Below are 19820 nucleotides of genomic sequence, written 5' to 3' on the forward strand. Positions count from 1 at the left end.
CTTTTTCAGAGGTAGGCATGAGTAAATTCTCTGAGTTCCTTAAACCAAAAGAAATGAAATAGAATATGTGTTTATGCATGCAGAATGTAGGTGCTTGATTGAACGTTAGGATACTTCCACCTTTTAGTCTAGGTCAGTTTTCTACATCTCATGTTTGAAGACTTCTTATGCCATTAGTTTCATCACTCCCGACCCCACACACTTTTTTTTGGCTACCCCAGGAGGCCTATATGATCTTAGTTGCCTCACTAGGTATCAAACTCAAGCTCTTGGCAATGAAAGCACAGAATCCTAACCTCTGGACCACCAGGGAATTCCTGTTAGTTTCAGCAAGAAGTTGGAAATTATCTCCACAAAGAACCACGAGGAACCCTGGGTATACACATAATCTCCTTACAAACTGTGTGTCCTGTGAATTATCACATGACTAGCCAGGAGAACTTAATAGCAATGTTCTTTTGCATTTTATAGCACTTTACAGTTTACAAAGAACTTTCATTTAACTCGTAACATTTCATGCTTATAACAGCGCTAAGGCTGATTGATGGCATTGACCCCTGTTTATGGATGAGTGAGGTGCAGGAAGTCTGTAATGCGGGGGTCATGGAGCCAGGAGGTGCATCTAGGCCTGGATCCTTAGCCGGGAGCCATGGTCTTAGCATAGTTCTCTTTCCAGTATTAGTACATCATGTTGCCAAATTTGGGAAGATTTATAGGATACTCTAGGTCAGTATTGAGAAATGGAGCAACTTTAAACACAAGTTTTCCCCCAGTATTTGGTGGCACATTTGGCCCTGGGAGAATAGGAAGGAGCAGCATACACTGTGAAAAATCTGAGTGTTTTGGTCCTATGCCTTTCTGCTCCAGGAACTCTGGTCTTCCCTCACACCTTCCTACTCCCACTCCTCTTTCAAAATCTTCTCTTACAGCCCAAGCGAGAGTTGACAACAGGACCATTAAACCATTGGATCCATAAACACAGAGCTGGGGGCTTTGAAATTTGCAAGAGCTTAGTAACATGTTGGAATTCTGGAAAGGAATTACTGAATGAAAAATGTGAAACTATGAAATTTGTAATAATTAATGTTGAAGCTTTTACAAACTGAAACATGTTTACTCATTAATTGCAAAGAGTTTTATACACATTTCCTTAAATTATGGAATGCAGGGTATTTGGTATCATGTGAGAGAGGTTGTTGTTGTTAGGTTGCTAAGTCCTGTGCTGCTCTTATGACCGCATAGACTGTAGCCCTTCAGGCTCTTCTGTCCATGGGATTTCCCAGGCAAGAATACTGGAGCAGGTTGCCATTTCCTTTTCCATGATATACTCCCAACCCAGGGATTGAACCTTCATCTCCTACACTGCAAGTGTATTCTTTACCACCAAGCCACCTGGGAAGCCCCACGAGAAAGGTGGGGCTTGCACAAAAGCAAGAGTGCTCGGGGCCCATAGAGCAACCCTCATTGGTGGCTAGCAACTTCCTTTTAACTTTCCCAGCAGTCCTAAAATGATGCCAGACAACCTCCTCCCCTTGCAAATGATGGTGGCCCCCCGGTCTTACCCATCTCTTCTGGACCAGCCTACATTATGACCAAGTCTGAAGGTGAAAGATGTTTAGTCCCAAGGTGAAAACTACTCAAAAAGAACAGCACTTTCAAGGAAGGGCATCAGTGCTCCATAGAGGCAATGGCTGGTTTGAGAGAGGAGGAAAAATACATGCTTAATCTTTTGATCTGTCAAATGAAAGACATGTTCTCAAGTGAATAGATGCAGTACACATGAGCTTAATTGCTGAGGTGAGTGCAGAGAGGTACAAAACACACAAATAATATGTTCATTTCATGTGAGAGTATCAATGTGCAGGACATAGTCACAGAAATTTGAAGTTGATAATAGGTAAGTTTTTTCTGGATGGTCCCTGGACTCAGCATGGAGTTGGTATCACTTTGTCTCATCTAATTGGCAGTATGGATAAGGATACTTTTGCCATATTTTTTTTAAAGTTTGTTTTAGTTAAATCTTAAAAAATTTTGTCTGTGCTAGGTCTTCATTATGGCATGTGGACTCTAGAGCACATAGGCTCAGTAGTCGCAGCACACAGGTTTAGTTGCCCTCTGACATATGGGATCTTAGTTCCCTGACCAGGGATTGAACTCACATCCCCTGCTTTGGAAGGCAGATTCTTAACCCCTGGACTATTAGGGACTTCCCTGGTGGCAGGACTTCCTGTCATTTTTTTTTTTTTTTAAAATCAAAGATTCTCCGTGGAGGCATGGGTAGTCATTTATAGCCTTTTGGGGTGTGTGCATTGTCTTCTGTCTTTTCCTTAAATAAAAAGTCATTTGAAACCTTGGAGACCCATGTGGTTTAGAGATGAAGTAAAGGAGAAAGCAAAACTCTTATCTCTTCCCCCTGAAAAATCCACATGTCCAAATTCTGATGGCGGATGTGCTGAGAAGACTGATTACTCCAGCTCCAAGCATCTCAGACTGATTGCAGAATGGCTGTTGCTCTGATAACAGCTCTTACAGTTGTTCAGGCTTTCAAAATGTTAGCGGACTAAACACTTTGTCATGCAGTCTCACCTATGCAGTTCATGACAGCACCAGGAGGATAAGTCAGGTGTGGCCCCTCTAATCCTCTAGATAAGGATGCAGAGTCAGAGAGGGTAAGTGACTGATTCAAGGTCTTATAGCTGGTGAGTGGTGAGAGAACCCAAACCCAACCACCAGGTCCCACATCCATGTAACTGGGAATGGGTTCTTGTCCCACTTTTCTTTGGACAGGGTGAGTAGCTGGAGTCCCAGCAGTGGGGAGAATGCTGGAGTGCTGTGTGTGCCTCAGTGTGAGCAGTCATCCCTCAGTATCCACAGAGAATTGCTTCCAGGAACCCTCCCGGGAGAACAAAATCCGCAGATCTCAGGTCCATTGTGGAAGATGATGGAATATAATGGATCCCCGGAACCACAGGTTCTGCACCTGTGGATTCAATCCACAGTTGGTTGAATCCGAGAAGGCGGAACTGCAGTTACCAGGGCTGACTCTCTAAGAGAAAGCCTGGGAGGCTGTTTCAGGATAGCTGCTCCTGAAGAGTGGGCTGCAGCTGGAAAGGGTCACTAACCAACAGGGTTTGGTCCTTAATTGTTTCCATTTAAAAACCTTCTTGATTTTTAGGGATAGCGACGGAAAGCCCCGAATATAGAATGAAGTGAGCTGGGTCAAACAGGCTCTGTACTACCCGTGAGATTCTAAGTAAGTTATTCAAGGTGTAGTCCTTAAATCCTTGTTCCTAAAAGTATTTGCTCATTTTCAAAAGTGATTATTATGGTAAAAGATAAAGGACTAAAATAAGTTTTAAAAATAGTGAACAGTAACATTAGGCAGAACGTTTTGAAGCTCCCTTAAGAATGAAACATGGGATGTGATTAAGGACCAAGGATGTACTGGGTCAGGAACAACACCAGGGGTGTCTATTGTATGTTATTACTTGATGGTAAAGGAACCAAAGAGTTTAATGGTTTGTGTTTTAGGATTACTAGTAGTGGTCTTAATTTTTTAAGCATTGAAAGAATCACATCAGATACTTCCTTTGAGAGCAAAATGGGAATCAGAGTGAGGTTCCCAAAAGACATTGCATGAAGTCCTATTCTATTGCTGGAGAAGGGCCATAGGTTGCACTCTTAAGTGTTCAGACTGCCAAAGAGAACCACAGTTTGATTCAGGGGCCAGCAAACCTTTTTTTAAACAAGTTGGATAGTAAATATTTCAGGCTTTGTAGACCTCATACATCTCTGTTGCCTTTTCTTGTTTGTTTTTGTTTAGATTTTTATAACTCTTTAAAATCCTTAGCTTGTAGACCATCTAAAAACTAGTTGTAGGTCAGATTTGGCTGTAGTTTGCTAACCTTTCTTTGATCGATGGTTGATAAGGTAAAAACGAGTTGCTGTGGGGAGATGCCAAAATTGTAGGGAAGTGAGTACGTCAAGGCTGTATATTGTCACCCTGCTTATTTAACTTCTATGCAGAGTACATCATGAGAAATGCTGGACTGGAAGAAACACAAGCTGGAATCAAGATTGCCGGGAGAAATATCAATAACCTCAGATATGCAGATGACACCACCCTTATGGCAGAAAGTGAAGAGGAACTAAAAAGCCTCTTGATGAAAGTGAAAGTGGAGAGTGAAAAAGTTGGCTTAAAGCTCAACATTCAGAAAACGAAGATCATGGCATCCGGCCCCATCACTTCATGGGAAACAGATGGGGAAACAGTGTCAGACTTTATTTTTTTGGGCTCCAAAATCACTGCAGATGGTGACTGCAGCCATGAAATTAAAAGACGCTTACTCCTTGGAAGGAAAGTTATGACCAACCTAGATACCATATTCAAAAGCAGAGACATTACTTTGCCAACAAAGGTTCATCTCATCAAGGCTATGGTTTTTCCTGTGGTCATGTATGGATGTGAGATTTGGACTGTGAAGAAGGCTGAGTGCCGAAGAATTGATGCTTTTGAACTGTGGTGTTGGAGAAGACTCTTGAGAGTCCCTTGGACTGCAAGGAGATCCAACCAGTCCATTCTGAAGGAGATCAGCCCTGGGATTTCTTTGGAAGGACTGATGCTAAAGCTGAAACTCCAGTACTTTGGCCACCTCATGCGAAGAGTTGAGTCATTGGAAAAGACTGATGCTAGGAGGGATTGGGGGCAGGAGGAGAAGGGGACGACAGAGGATGAGATGGCTGGATGGCATCACTGACTCAATGGACGTGAGTGTCAGTGAACTCCGGGAGTTGGTGTTGGACAGGGAGGCTTGGCGTGCTGCGATTCATGGGGTCGCAAAGAGTCGGACACGACTGAGCGACTGATCTGATCTGATCTGATCTGTGTTTAGGGACTCCTTGTTGAATGGATACTGCACAGGAGCAGTTATATGTGTTAAAGCTCATCTAGGGGAAGGCTTAATACCCTTTTTTGAAAACTGCCAAGCCAGGCAAGGTTGCTCCTGATTCCAAAAGTTGTCAGCCCCACTCAAGGTGAGAGGCAGGTCGCTTTACCTACCTGAGCCTCTGTTTTCTTCTCTTATCTAAAATGGGGATAATAATAAAAGTCCTGCTTGCCTTCTAAGGTAATTGTGAGGATTAATTGAATTTCTGTATATGAAATGGCCTCACAAACGATTCTAACAACCCTTAAACTTAGTTACTATTTATCAGCTTGGCATAGTCAGTGCCAGGGAGCCAACCTGTGCTAACCATATTTGTGAAAAAAACATACAGAATCCCTGTTCTGGAAACGATTCCAGTCAAGTGAGAGAAGAGAGGCAAGAGAGGAGAAGACTTCAATTCAACCCACATGCAAAGACATCTGTACAGTTGACCCCTGGTCTCCAGGAACTCATGGGGGGTCAGACCAGAGGGACACCAGAATAGCAAAACTAAATATTACTCCACCATAAAAAGGAAAGTAATTGGGTCTTCTGTAGAGAGGGGAGATGGACCTAGAGACTGTCATAGAGTGAAGTAAGTTAGAGAAAAAATATTGCCTATTGAATGCATATATGTACAATTGGAAAAAAATTGGTATAGATAATCTTATTTACAAAACAGAAATAGAGACAGATCTAGAGAGCAAATGTATGGATATCAAGAGGGAAGGAGGGTGGGATGAATTGGGAGATTGGGATTGACATATATACTACTATGATAAAATACTGAACAACACGTATAAAATCAGTAACTAATGAGAACCTACTGTATAGCACAGGCAACTCTACTCAGTGCTCTGTGGTGACCTCAAGGGGAAGGAAATCCAAAAAAGAGGAGCTATGTATATTCATATAGCTGATTCACTTTGCTGAAACAGTAGAAACTAACACAGCGTTGTAAGCAACTATTTGTTGTTCAGTCACTAAGTCATGTCCGACTCTTTGCGACCGCATTTATCGCAGCACGCCAGGCTTCCCTGTCCTTCACTATCTCCCAGAGTTTGCCCAAGTTCATGTCCATTGTGTTGGTGTTGCTGTTCAACCATCTCATCTACTGCCACCCTCTTCTTTTGCCTTCAGTTTTTCCCAGCATCAAGGTCTTTTCCGATTAAAAACAAAATGAAAAAACTAAATATAATGTGCTAAAGTCTCCCAGAGAGAGTCACCCAACAACTTGGCTGTGGAGATTTATTTGCTCTTGTGATAATGGACAAGATAAAGGACTAAGATCTTTCTTTAACTGAGCACTTACTTATCATATGTTATTTGTCAGATGTTGTGCTAGGCCCTTTACACAAATTATCTCCCCTGAAACCCACAACCATCCTAAGAAGTAGATCTTAGTGTTCCTATGTTTTAGAGGGAGAAATGGAGCCCTTAGTCATCAGGCAGCTATCACATGGCTGGTCAGTGGAAGGTTTGGGATGCTGGGAAGAGTTGGGAGTAGGAGAGACTAGCCTGGTGGGCTTCCAGGATGAGGCAAGTTTGAAGCACAGGTTTAGAGAGAGAAAAGAGCAAGGGCAAGTGAGAAGGTTTGGGCTTAGGATCTAGCAAGTGACATGAGCTCAGCTTCCTCTTGTTATTCACATGCCCGGATGCCCCAGGTACTTCCTGCCCCTTCTTGTGATTTCTCTCTCTCCTTCAGAAGGTTAAGCTAGGAGGGCAGTAAGCTCGAAGGGGCCAAATTTGTAGCTGTCTTTGTCCATTGTACTTAATTTCATAGAAACCACTGGAGTCTTGGATCCTTGGTTCCACCTCTGCCCCTGTGTTGTTGCATGACTTTGGGAGGTCCCCACCTTACCCTGGGCTGGCTTGTTTTCTCAGTGGTTGAGACCGCTGATCTCTCGGGGCCCTTCTGCTTGTGAAATGTCCTAGACTGTAAGATCCTCAGACAGGGAAGTGTATCCAACAGCGAGGAAAGTTTTCTCAGGAATGTCAGAGCACGAAGCATTGGTTCCTGGGCCCACAGGAAAATGAGGTGTTCTGCAAATGAATTTTCCAACTACCTGAGGCTGGCCTTTTTATTGATTTTTTAATATTTATTTATGGCTGCACAGGGTCTTCGTTGCCGCACGTGGGCTTTCTGTAGCTGCAGCGAGTAGAGGCTACTCTCTAGCTGGGATGCATGGTCCCCTCATTGCGGTTTCTGCTCTTGTAGCCAGGCACAGGCTCTAAGGCACGAGGGCTTCAGTAGTTGTGGTACACAGGCTTAGTTCCCCTGTCCATGTGGGATCTTCCCAGACCAGGGATTGAACTGGTGTCCCCTGCATTGCAAGGCAGATTCTTAACTACTGGACTGCCAGGGAAACCCAAGGCTGGCCTTTTTAAACCCTCAAACTTTGTTTTGTGTATGTAACTGAGGATATGAACCTTTCCTAAAATGTGTGGCATTCTTTATTTCTCACTAAACAAAACATACCAAACATCAGTAATCTTTCCATTTCTAGTCAGCCCATTTTTGTACTGTAATATTCTCAGGTATATTTATTGAGTTTTATAAAGATGTGTACCTTCACACTAAATAGTCCTTGGATACTATTTCCAAGAGATTTTATATCTGATTTTCTGGGATTTTTTAGTCTCCAGCTTCCCTGGTAGCTCAGATGGTAAAGAACATGCCTGCAGTGCAGGAGACCCGGGTTCGATCCCTGGGTCAGAAAGATCCCCTGGAGAAGGGAATGACTACTCACATCAGTATTCTTGCCTGGAGAAATTTCATGGACAGAGGAGTCCAGAGGGCCACAGTCTATGGGGTTGCAAAGAGCCAGACACGACTGAGTGACTAACACTAACTTGGTCTCTAGCATTTTATATATTACTTCTTACCTTTGTTTTTGTGTTGTTACTATTAACTTCTTATACATATGAATTTCTGGCTTCAAATATCCTCTCAGTTAGGAAACCGGATGTCCTCTCTTGTTTGGAAGAATAAATAAGAGTAGCATGTAAGTCCAGTAGTTATTGGAATAAAGTGAGCTTTGAGAGTGAACTTTAAAGGAAGGACATCCATTTCAGTTCTTGTTAGCTTGGTTTTGCAATCTCATCTCTTAATGTGTTACAGATAATCAAGAATGACTAAAAAGCAAACTTTAGGCAAGTTTCTTCAGTTTGACATATAAATGCAAACAGCTTTGTAGTTTATTTCTACAAAGAGGGCAGTGTCCCAATAAACTAAGGAGGTGTCATTCTTTTCTTCATCTTTTTTTTAATGTTCTGTGTTCTTTTTGTCAGACCTCTTATGCTGTTACAGTTGCTCCTTGAATTTCTGCCCTCAGCATCTCTCAGGTGCTGGGCTATGCAGGAATAATTGTGTTACTCTGTGGACAAATATCTGCAGAGAAAGAGGGTCCTCCTTTGTGACAGTGCCTAGGACTCCAAGTGCCAAATTTTTTGAGTTTGGCTTTTTCATGCCATGTTAATTGCTAGTTGATTTCCTTGTCCTCAGTTTTGATAACATCTGAGTCATCGTCAAGCTCCAAAACACAGCATATATCTCGTTTCCAAACCCAGTTCTTCCCTGAATGATATGGAGAGGGGTGTGGGTGGGGACTCTGTAAACAGGTTGAGTTGTGAGTATCATTTATATTCATTACCGCTAATTATTATGTACATGCAGCCAGAGGCTGAAACATATCTTTTATAAATGGAAGGAGTGCATAAATAAGTGGCTACTTTTGCATTTTATGTTGACTGTGGTTTCTTTTTTTCTTTATTTCCTAGTCTATGATTTCCATGTGCCACCCTGCCCCCATGAGAGAACTTGTCCAGTTATTTCCGTTGTCTGATTTCTTTTTGATAGGAGGGGAAGAAAGCGTAGGATATGATCACTAACTTTTCTGATGTTCTGGTCTATTAGCCTTTTCCCACTTCCTTTTGGTAAAGAATTATCTTATGAATTATTTTATTATCATATCTACTATCTTATGCTTCCAGTGCTTTCTTTGTCATCAGAAGTATGTTGGAAGCTGGTGTGATGAATTTTCCTCTCTGTACCACACATCTCCATGTTGGTACAAGGGAGCCTGACCGATCACTGCCTGAGGTGACGGTTAAGCCAAGCTCTCTGACATGCACATGGATGGCTTGACCACCAGTAGCCAGGAGGGTCAGCCGCCGAGCTGATCATTGGCAGGTGGTAGTTCAACCTTTTTTTTACTTTGCAAAGACGTGGTCCATAAGGGAGTAGCCTGCCAGAAAGAAAGGGGTCAACTCTTTAGCATACCCCTTTTAAAAGGTTGCTGACCTCTTATCTAATCCAATGGTTTATTTACTGCTCCTGTCACCTTTCCAAAGTGCTGTGAACTCAAAGGTTCTGTGTCCGCATCTCAGGGGGCTGACCTTCACCTTGGAGTTGGTCTCTTATTTCTGCTTGCATTTCTGCTCAACTTCAATCTTTTGAGAACAAAAGTCTAATGTGCCCCTTTCAATATGCAGGTATCAATGTGCAGAAATATTGTGGGAAAATTTGTTAAACCACATGAAGCTCCTCCCATTCTTTTGAACCCAAACTGTTGACTAGTAATAGCATCAAATTCTTTTTTATGAGTTTGCTTTCAGTTTCCTCATCGAATTTCAGTAATAAAATTAAAAGTTCCATTTTTCCTCACATGGGACCAGTTATTAAAACTTTGTATCTCAAACTTGGATGGCATCTACATTAGAGGCAATTCTGGCATGCAAAATTGAGACCAAAACAGAAAATGGGTGATTCTCAGCTAATTCCTTAGAGTACATTAAAAGATGCATCTACATTTAAAATGGCAAAATCAATAGAACAAAAAGACATTGAAGGGTCACTTAAAGCAGTGGTGAGTTTTAAAAAAGTACTTAATTGTATCTTTTTTAGCTTTATCTATATTTATAAAGAGCAGATTTTCAATTAACATATATTGGTGTAATTCATTGATCCTATCAGTAGAGATTAGGGATGATTTATCCTCTTCCGTTCTTTCAGTGCAGATCTTTGCACATGCAAGCATTAGTTTAAGAAGTTTATGATTTGGAGAAGATAGATAAGTCCACCTGGGCAAAGAGCCAAGCCCAGGCTACATGGACTGTGTGTGGAGCCAAGATTGAAGCAGAGCCTGGATCAGGGATGTCACCAGAGCAGGGCTGACCCGAACTTCTGGCCTGCAGTTGAGAGATGGGGGCAGACAGCTGGGGGTTTTAGAACAGGTTATTACCATACAGGGACCTAAAAACCCAGACCCAGCTCTGGCATTATCATTGACAAGCTATGGGATCTTGAGCTTAGATACCGACTTCTCCAGGCTTAAGTTTTTGTTTTTTTAAGATTTTTTATTTTTTTTTTGATGTGGACCATTTTAAAAGTCGTTATTGAATTTGTTACAATATTGCTTCTGTTTTATGTTTTGGATTTTTGGCCACAAGGGGTGTGGGATCTTGGCTCCCTGACTAGAGATTGAACCCACACCCCCTGCATTGGAAGGTAAAGATTTAACCACTGGATCACCAGGGAAGTTCCTTAAGTTTTTCATTTACACTGTGAGAATGACAAAGTCTGCCCTATGGTGATTGTGAAAAGGCCTTGAGACTCAGTAATAGAGTTCCTCTTGGAATTCACAGTACCTCCTGATCAGGCAGTATGCTGTACTGACTTGGACTTGTTGGCAAACCAGCTTCCCTAGTTACTTTTTGAGATGTTAAAATGTGGAATAATAATAAACTAAGGCTATGGGTAACAGTTGTTTTAGTCGCTAAGTTGTGTCTGACTCTCTGCAACCCCATGGATGTAGCCCACCAGGCTCCTCTGTCCATGGGATTTTCCAGGCAAGAATTCTGGAGTGGGTTGCCATTCCCTTCTCCAGGGGATCTTCCCCACCCAGGGATCAAAACTGTGTCTCTCTAGGTGACTCTATGTTATACCAATATTCAAATTCAAGTCTCATAATGACAAGAGTAAATAACAGGTAAGAGCACAGATGGGGTTCATTGAGGTCTCAGGGACAGCATTTGTTGTCAGATATCTACCTGTCATGGAAACAAACACAAACTAACAGACTTCCCAAAACTTTTCTTTTCACGGCTTATCGATTTCCTCCATTTTCCTCACTGTCAAAAACAGAGTCATGAAAATCAACAGTGCCCACTAACTCCAGGTCAAGTTTGTATTTGTTCAGATACCATAGGCTGCACCTTGATTTTTAAACTATTTACCACAGAATGGAAGACTTTTGCAAAGTGCTTTGAGGAGAAAGAGAATTGCATTATACCTTCCGTTTTTATGATTTCCAAGTCCTCACTGTTGCTGTTAGAGGCTTTTGAGACCTTCATGGTTCCTTTCCCTGACAACCATTTTTATTTTCCTTACTTTGGTTCAGTTCCATTGAAAATCTAGCAAATGTTCCAAATACTTCACTGGGAGTAGCAGCATGTGATGAGGCTGTATTAAAGTGAGCGTTTCAAGTTGGCCAGCACCAGCACTGAATAAACACATATTGGTATTATAGAACAAAATAATATATTAGCACATTGCTCATTTGTGCTCCGATGGTTGCCCTGATACTATCCGTCATGTGGGGAGTGACGAACACAATTACACCGGAGTGCTAATAGAGTGGAAGGGCAAAACCGCCTGACCTCGGCATCCCGGGTCGATTTAAATGTTTGATGTCTCATTGAATTAGTATCACAGTGTGAAAGACAAAGCTCAGACTAATGGAAATGAGCCTGGACATGCAATACTGCTGATTGGGCTGACATAATTAGAATAATATTCCGCGCAGAGCTAATAACAAGCCGAAGAAATAAATAACCGAGAGATAACCTAATTGCTGCATGCTAAAACGTTCTTTTGAATATGCTAAGGTTAGCATTTTCTATTTACTTATAAGGTACACGGATGGGCCGAAAAGGGGAATGTGGTGAGTGTGGCAGAGAGCTGGCCGTCAACACACACTGCCCTCCGAGGGCTCAGCCTTTCCACTGCTCCTGGTGCCTGGTCACCAATACCTAGTTTTGTAGGCCTGCTCTGCGCCAAAGCGAGTGTCAGGGAGAGGGAGACTGTGAACCAGATACACACCTTGCCTTCCGGGAGCTTCTGGCCTCGTGAGGGTAATATAGCACAGAATGGGGCCAAGTCAGCGTGAGGAGACAGATTCTAAAGAGCGTTAAGAAAATCTCATTGAGGGAGACTTCACTTTGAACCGATTTGCACATTTGTGGCCTGGGGACTCGAATAGAAAGTCGTATAATTTTTACTTGGTTTGTTATTCAGATACCTGGGGAAGATTCTAATTTACTGTAGATTCCAGCATCCCAAAGAAGGAAAGACAATATTGGGATTGGGTGGCCAGACCTGTGCTTAAACTTAAGGAGTACTAATAAAATGCCTTATATTTGTGTTGAATTTTTAACAGTTTTCACAGTACAGTTGATCCTTGAACAAGGTCAGGGTGAAGGGCACTAAATCTCTGGGTAGTCAAAAATCCATGTGTAATTTACAGCCAGCCCTCTGGTCCTCCATACATAAGGTTCCTCCATACCTGCCTGCTCAGCACCCATGGACTCAACCAACCATAGATTGTGTAATGTTGTAATATTTACTTTAGAAAAATATCCACATGTAAGTAGAACCATACAATTCACACTCATGTTGTTTAAGACTCTACTGTAGTTTCATTAAATTCTAAGGCAAAGAGGCACACTCTATTTACTTGAAAGTAAAGGGCCTGGGGCTTCCCTGGTGATCCAGTAGTTAAGAACCCACCCTTCCAATGCAGGGGATGAGGGTTTGATCCCTGATTGGGAAAATAAGATCCCACATGCTGTGGAGCAACGAAGACCGTGTGCCACAGGGAAGATCCCACATGCAGCATCTTAAGACCTGATGCAGCCAAAAATGGATGAATAAATAATTTTTAAATGAATGTTTAAAAAGAAAGTAAAAGGGCCTTATTGTAAGCATCCAAACAGGAGTTGAGGAGGTGCAGAACAACTCCCAAAAGTGAAATTCTGAAGCCTTGCGGAGATGAGAACTCATTTATTTTGAAGGTTCAGTGCTCTATCCCCTCTACCGGAATCCCTCCTGAAACAGGCAATGGATAACTATTTGTTGAGTGAATGCTTATATGCTTTGTCTCCATTATCTCATTTAAACATTGTAGTAACCTGGTTGTAGGAACTATTAATAGTTCTGTTTTACACAGAAGGAAACCAAGCCATGGAGAGGTTAAGTGACTTGCCCCAAGTTGCACGGCTGAGAACTGGTGGGGCCACCTTTGACCCAGAGCATGTAGGGGCTGTGAGTATAGATTCTTTTGGGTAATTTGCTTATGAAAGGAAAGAAGGAAAAGGAGGTTGTAGGTTGAGGTGAACACAGGGCTTAGAGACACAGATTTCTGAGCAGAGGGGAAGCTGCTGTGAAAGAGGAAGCATTCAGCCTCATGGATAGAGCTGCTGGATTTACAGCTATGACCAACAGGAATGTTGAAATTCAAAAATATTAAGTGGCCATCCAAAAGCAAGCATCAAAATAGGACTAAACATTAGGATTTTTGAGGCTGGTTTACCATTATTTACACATCTTTGACTTATATACCATCAAGTTTCTAGTTACATTTTATTAATATTTTCACACAAAATGAGCAGGCAGCATGGGATAGTGAAAAGAATACAAGTCTAGGAATTAAGAATCAGGCTGCTGTTAATTGGCTGTGTGACCTCAGGTAAACCCCTTCACCTTTCTGGGCCAGTGTCTTCTGGCTCTAAAATCCTAGTGGTCTATGGAATATTTTTGAATTATCTACTGTTTCAAGTGTCCCCCAATCCTGCTCGTTGTGATTGTGAGGATAATCAGGAATCATTCTTGTAAATCTTGCAAGTCCCTTAGCAGTGATTGTCAGTCTCTTGGTCACTGTACCACTGCTTCTATAGTAAGGCATCCTGGTAAGAGACCTTTCCAAAGAAAAGAAGTAAAACGGCATAGACTTTTGTGAGGACATTATGGGATAACATGTAGGTTTGTGAAATATTAAATGAAAATTGTTCATGCCTACATCCAATGATAGGTTTTCATTGGATTGATTTCATTTCTTTTCAATAAAACTTATGAACATCTAGTTTAAGCCAGGCATGGTATCACTTATCTGCACAGATGTTGTAAGAAGTCAGCCAGCCTGTGACTTCCTGCTAAGTTATGGGCACTGTTTTACTTAAGAACCATGGCCCAAAATGAGACGTAATATAGAGAGAGATAGGGATGTACTTTGAAGTCCTATGGTAAAAGTTGCTTCATGTAAAAGAGGATGATGATGGAAAAGATTTTTTTTTTTAATTAAACAAACATGAGCTCTTAATATTTTGATTAAGTAGATACTAATATTATACAACAATAATAGCTAAGCAGTTGAGTTCTAGTATAATAAAACTTGAAATGGTGAGTTCATTTACGTTTGATTTCAAGATATGATACTAACCTGTGAGTTCCATGGAGAAGGGTTGGCTGCAGTGAAGTACTCTAGCAATGGTCCCCAAAGTTTTTGGCACCAGGGCCTGGTTTCATGGAAGACAACTTTCCCATGAATGGGGATGGAGGATGGTTCAGGTAGTAATGGGAGTGATGGGGAGTGACAGATGAAACTTCACTCAATCCCTCACCTCTCACCTTCTGCTCTGTGGCCCTGGGGTCGGGGATCCATGCTCTAAAGGACAAGGGCTTTAGGAATCCCCTATCTAGACAGGTATTTTTAGTTAAAGCAATATCAAAATGGTCGAGACTGAGAATTTTCTCCTAAGTTTATAATTACTGACATTGACATTCAAACCCTTATAGTTTCTTACCTAAATTATGCTCATAGCTTCCCACCTGGTTTCCCTTTCTTGTCTAGCATGGCTGCTACAGGGCTACCAAGGGATCGTTCTGAAAAGGAAACCCACGTGTAACAGTCCCCTTAGTTTCACATTATTTTGAGGCTGTCACTGTTCTCATTCAGGGTACAGTCTAACTTTAGACGAGCCAGCAGGGCCATCACAGACAGAGTTCAGTATGTTTTACTTTTATCTCCTCCTCCTCCTCCTCTGCATCCTTTGCTCTGACTTTCAAGAACTGCCTGGAGTCCCCTGAGTAAGCCCTCCCCCAGGTCTGTGTGTGCACCATTCCTCCCTTCAGGAACATTTTGCCTTTTCTTTTCTCCCTGACTTACTCCTCCTAGTCCTTCAAGACTCAGCCCTAGAGAAACCCCTTTTGAATCCCTCCCTAAAGAAACCTGGAGATACGATTGCTTGCTCTAGGTCTGTCTTTCCCCCGGGATCAGAGGGGAACAGCAGGCTCTAGAGCCAGGCAGCCTGTGTTTGAAGTTCAGCCCCTTCACTTACTTATGTGTTCACTACCCTGTGCTGTTTCCTCAGCTATGAAGCTAGGATGGTAAGGGTTCTTCTCTACTGGGGGTGTTGTGAGGATTATGTGTGTGAAATTTGTAAGCCAGTGCCTGACAGTGTGTACTATCCAAGTATTAGCTGTTATTCTTAGAAATCGTGAAGGTAGTAATATGTAAAATAATTTAAGAGAATGCCTAGCATGTGAAAGTGTTAGTTGGTTCAGTCATGTCTGACTCTTTGTGACATCACGGACTGTAGCCCGCCAGGCTCCTCTGTCTATGGAATTCTCCAGGCAAGAATACTGGAATGGATTGCCATTCCCTCTCTAGGGGTCTTCCCAACCCAGGGATTGAACCTCAGTCTCCTGTACTGCAGGCAGATTCTTTACCATCTGAGCCACCAGGAAAGCTGTAACTCTTAAAATAATTGTCAGTGGTGATAGTACATGTACACCCATGGCTGATTCATGTCAGGGCATGGCAAAAACCACTACAACATTGTAATTAGCCTCCAATTAAAATAAATATTTTAAAAAAGAACTTACCACTAGATTCGTTTCCCCCCCAAAAATCCCTCTAAGGAAAAAAAAAATTGGTGGTGGTGATAATGATGAGGAGGAGGAAGGGAGGATAAAGAAGAACTTCACAGGGCAAGGTGGGCTCAGGAGCATTGGAGTGAAAAGTTTGAGGTTCAGTAGTGACTCCTAAAGTGAAGTAAGGCAGTGATTCCTTTGCTCCTGGCTTGGATGCCTAGTATCTCAGCTCTGGGTCATGACTGTAACTTTGCTTTTGCCCTGGAGATGCTGCTTGGCAAGTGGCAGAGTTCAAGATCTATATAAGGTGGCAGCAACAAATGTGGTTCACGGCTGACTGGGTGGCCTTGGCAGTGACTGAGAAAGTCAATATTTAAAAAGCAGTTTTTTTCCCGTCTGGCAAGAAGTGCTATCAGTGTTGGAAGGTGGGGGGCTTCACAGACCAGAGGAAACCTCTTTGTGATATGGAAGATGTACTTAATGTAAAAGTCACTCAATGTATTAAATCCCAGGAATGTCATTCCCATTTTGCCCTGGAGTTCACCAAACAGTTCTGGAATTTGGAATGTCTGAGCACATGGCCTTCAAAAGGAGAAAGACCCGTCCTTGCCAGGGGGTTATTGACAAAACTCTTTACAGATGAAGTTTTTTTGTTTTTCTTCTTGTCATAGCTTCTATTGTCCGCCCTTAAAAGCAATACATCTGCGTGTATATGTGCCTTCCTTGGAAAGGAGTGCACGGGAGAGCTCGTGGTTTCATTGCATTAAGGGCTTGGGGACTCCCAGAGGTCCAGAGGTTAGGCGCTTTCACTGCCAGGCCCAGGTTTAGGGAACTAGGATCCTGCAAGCCAAGCAGTGTGGCAAAAAAATAAAATAAAGGCTTTAATGCCATTTGTTACCAGTTAATCCCTGAGAGAGCAATGCCAGACCCCCAGTGTCCACTTGTGTTTTATAGAAGAGTATTTCTTTGCATTTGGTGTGCTGATGAATTACTTACAGAGGTGTATTCAAGGGAGACTCCCCTGGTGGTCAAGTGGCTACGACTCCATACTCTCAGTGCAGGGAGTTCAGGTTCAATCCGTGGTCAGGGAACTAGATCCTACGTGCTGCAACTAAGAGTTTGCATGCTACGACTAAGACCTGGTGCAGCCAAATAAATAAACATTTTAAAAATATTTTTTAAAAAACCAGTGGTATCAAAACAAAAAAAAGGAGGTGTATGCAAACGAGGGAGCAGAAAGCCAAGGTTCAGTTCAGTTGCTCAGTTGTGTCCGACTCTTTGTGACCCCAAACTGCAGCACGCCAAGCTTCCCTGTCCATCACCAACTCCCAGAGCTTGTTCAGACTCATGTCCATCAAATCAGTGATGGGGAGTGCAAAACCCAGCTTCCACTTGCAGTAGATTCTAACCAGCAATGGAGAAAAGAGAAGCACCTACTCTTTCCCATAATTAGTCCTTCACAGACTGGCTGTGCTTGTAACATGCTTGTCAGTAGGCATTGCTCTGGTTGCCTGGGTACAGAAGCACACCCCTAAGGGGCCCTAAGGATTCTTCCCAAGAGTTACCGTATGGATTTTCAGAACCCAAAGCATGCCCAAACATTTTGAAATGAACCAAATACTAATACAGCTCTCTAATTGCTTCTGGCTAAGATGATCAGACTAAACAAAACAGGGGATTTATTAGATTCCTTATATGACATATGTGTTTTAACACTTGGGTGTGGAGGTTAGAAGGAATCATTTGACATTTGAGTCCCTGAGATATTGAAAAGATGCTGAATCAACAGCAGGGAGTAGGTAGCCAAAAAAAGAGACAGTAAAAAATATTTAATGGTAACATTCTGACCTAGCGTTCATCCATTTAGGACTTCTAGTAGCTGCAATGGAGAAGGAAATGGCAACCCACTCCAGTGTTCTTGCCTGGAGAATCCCAGGGACGGGGAAGCCTGGTGGGCTGCAGTCCGTGGGGTCGCACAGAGTCGGACACGACTGAAGCGACTTGGCAGCAGCAGCAGCAGTAGTTGCAAAGGAAGCCCAGCTTCTGTTTTGTTCAATATGACATGGTCTGGAGTTTATGTGGAAATGATGGGACATGGCAGCTAAATGTTCTTTCTTTAAAATGAAGAAGAGCCCTGGGAATACATGAATCATCCTTCTTGTGATGGTACAAACCCTGTGACCACATTTGCTCCATCAACCACCTTTACTAATGCTTTCTGATTGGCTTTGAACTCCAGTGAGAGGTAAGGGAAATAAAAAATACGATCATGGTTCTTGAGAAAATATAAGGAGGGTGGATGACAAAAGAGAGGGATGCGTAGCAATGCAAGTAATAGAAACAAGGGCACACTTGTAGGTGCCAACAGTAGGTGTATGCTTGAAAGGTTTCCTAGTGTGACTGAGTTTAGCAGTTGTGTGTTTGTGTGCTGAGTCTGTGGGGCGGGATTCGGGGGAGGGGAGCTGTTAGTGACGTCTTCATAGAGGGAGGAAAGGGGCTCTGAAATTATCTAAGCCCACTTGGAGCACTATTTCCGGAGGGAAGCTGCTTTGGTTAAAATACCAGCCCAGCTACTTTCTCTGTAATTGCATGGTCTCCCTAAGCGTCAGTTCAGTTCAGTCACTCAGTCATGTCCGACTCTTTGCGACCCTATGAACTGCAGCATGCCAGGCTTCTCTGTCCATCACCAACTCCCAGACCTTGCTCAAACTCATGTCCATCGAGTTGGTGATGCCATCCAACCATCTCGTCCTCTGCCATCCCCTTTTCCTGCCTTCAGTCTTTCCCAGCATCAGGGTCTTTTCAAATGAGTCAGCTCTTCTCATCAGGTGGCCAAAGTATTGAAGCTTCAGTTTCAGCATCAGTCCTTCCAATGAATATCCAGGACTGATTTCCTTTAGGATGGACTGGTTCAATCTCCTTGCAGTCCAAGGGACTCTCAAGAGTCTTCTTCAACACCACAGTTCAAAAGCATCAATTCTTTGGCACTCAGCTTTCTTTATGGTCCAACTCTCACATCCATACATGACAACTAGAAAAGCCTCACTTGCCTCATCTTTAAAATAGAGATTCAGGGAGTGACCTAATAGGGATGCTGTGGGGGGTTAGAGCAAAGAATGTATGTGAAACACTTAGCACATGCCTGGCATGGAATACAGGCAGTATTATAGTAGCCCCCTCCTTTTCTTTCTGGTTAATGAGAGGATCTGCTTGTCATATGCAGTACTAGGGGTTCTCTGTCTGTTATCACATTTAGAAATTTTACCAATTCTTTTTTAGAAATTTTAGGTCGCTCATATTCTTTTTAAAATTTTTATTAATTAATTAATTTGGCTGTGGTAGGGCTTCATTGCTGTGCACGGGCTTTCTCTAGTTGTGGCAAGCAGAGACTACTCTTTGCTGTGGAGCACGGGCTCTAGGGCATGTGAGCTCAGTAGTTGCTGCCCATGGGCTCTAGTGCGCAGGCTCGGTAGTTGTGGCACATGGGCTTAGCTGTCCTGCAGCGGGTGAAATCTTCCCAGGCCAGGGAGTGAACCCATGTCGCCTGGATTGGCAGCTGTATTCTTAACCACTGGACCACCAGGGAAGTGTTCACCAACTCTTAAGTGCTCATATAGTGTTATCATACCCAATTTTTATCATTGCTAAAGCTGAGGGCTCGAAAGGTAAGTGATTTTCCCAACATTACAAGATTATACGTGGCAAACTCACCAATCCAGTTAGGTCTATGAAATTCTAAGCCTGATCTTATCCTCCTTAGACAGTTGACCTCCCAGCAGACCTCATCAGCTGTGCTTTCCAAGAGTTGTGAGGTATGAATGACAGAAAGGAATGGCCGTAACAATAGCAATTGCTCTTAATTGAGCTTTCTGATTAGTGGCAGTTGTGCTAGGCTCTCTCCATGAAGCCTCTCTGATCCTGATCAGAGCCTACAAGGCAATGTCATACATCCCTGTTTATAGAAC

General features: G+C 42.7%; 1 long non-coding RNA gene across 34 annotated transcripts in view; it reads left to right on the forward strand.

The window, feature by feature from the left end:
• LOC129621379 (uncharacterized) overlaps window positions 1–19820 on the forward strand; it is a 454544-nt gene that overhangs the window by 106855 nt on the left and 327869 nt on the right. The window contains exon 9 of one of the 34 annotated variants that reach the window (XR_008699291.1): window positions 930–948. The exons of the other annotated variants lie outside the window; for them this stretch is intronic. This is a non-coding gene — a long non-coding RNA (uncharacterized LOC129621379). Of the gene's footprint in view, window positions 1–929; window positions 949–19820 lie in introns of those variants that run through there. 34 annotated transcript variants of the gene reach the window in all.

The sequence above is a fragment of the Bubalus kerabau genome, chromosome 10, assembly GCF_029407905.1.
Source record: "Bubalus kerabau isolate K-KA32 ecotype Philippines breed swamp buffalo chromosome 10, PCC_UOA_SB_1v2, whole genome shotgun sequence".
In the NCBI taxonomy this organism is placed as follows: Eukaryota; Metazoa; Chordata; class Mammalia; order Artiodactyla; family Bovidae; genus Bubalus; species Bubalus kerabau.